Below are 1,159 nucleotides of genomic sequence, written 5' to 3' on the forward strand. Positions count from 1 at the left end.
GATGAGTAAACCCCCACTAGGTTTTGATAAAGTGTAACATCACAAACCTGTCAAACCTGCATTTGAACATTGGCTACCATAGCAGTAAAGTATTGCTCTTTTGGCAAAAGTCTCAGCGTTCCCACATTATGTGGTTCCTGAATAAGTTGCAAGTCGGAAATGTGTTTACGCAATGTGTTGGTAAATCTAATCCAAGTCATGGGTTGAATTATGAATTATTATCAACTTTCTATTTTATTGTGAGGTTTTTTCCCCGCGAAGTGCGCTATCCTTTTTATCTCTCTTGCCTTTATTTTGGTCCTCCTACCTTATACTCACACTCACTGACAGGCCTCCAAAACCTGGCCTGTGATGTGTTTCTACAAGAATATATTCATATATATATATATTATTAGTGTGTGTGTGTCTGCAAGTATTTCACAATGCAGGCCGTCGTGCTTACTTTTAAATTGCTGCTTGTTTCTGTTATTTTTTCTGTTCTTCTTTTGTTGTGGGGGGTATGACAGGTCATATCTATTCTAGGATCTGGCACATATCCCCCACTAACATGCACTGACAGCAATGTCAACACAACACTTGCATGTGCACAGTTGGTAAAAAAAAAAAATGCCATGACTGCGTTTGTATCTAGCCTGCTTGTTTTTCTACATATTTATAGCAAGGAACAAAATTTATTTCACAGTTTTTACTGAAGTCATGCCTTTTATAAAATCCAGATCCACATTGGCAAAAGCACAGTCCCAGACAACACGTGCATGTAAACTCTTGCTTTCCAGATCTTTACATGAAGAGTACGAACACTTTCCTGATGCAGTAATTTATAACCAGTAATTCTGCTCTCGCCTGTGTCGAGTGACAGTGGGAGCGGCTGGCTGTGTTAACTGGTCTGGTGTCCCAGGCCACTTGAACACACCTGAGCTAAACAAACAGGTGAGGACAATGAGTCCAGATAGCATTATTCAGGATATAATAAGATGCAAAATATTATCAGCTCACACAGGAGCAGGAAGAAGATCATAATACAGCCTCTAAATTACTGAAGTCAGTTGTTCTTGTTTAAACACACTTTGTATATCCTCTCCTTTAAAACTGCCAATTATACTTCCTTTTTCTACTTTTTAAGTGTCATTAAGAACCAGCAAGAGTTTTGCCAGTGTAT

Source organism: Haplochromis burtoni, unplaced genomic scaffold (genome assembly GCF_018398535.1).
Source record: "Haplochromis burtoni strain Fernald_Lab_line unplaced genomic scaffold, NCSU_Asbu1 Contig_767, whole genome shotgun sequence".
Taxonomy (NCBI): Eukaryota; Metazoa; Chordata; class Actinopteri; order Cichliformes; family Cichlidae; genus Haplochromis; species Haplochromis burtoni.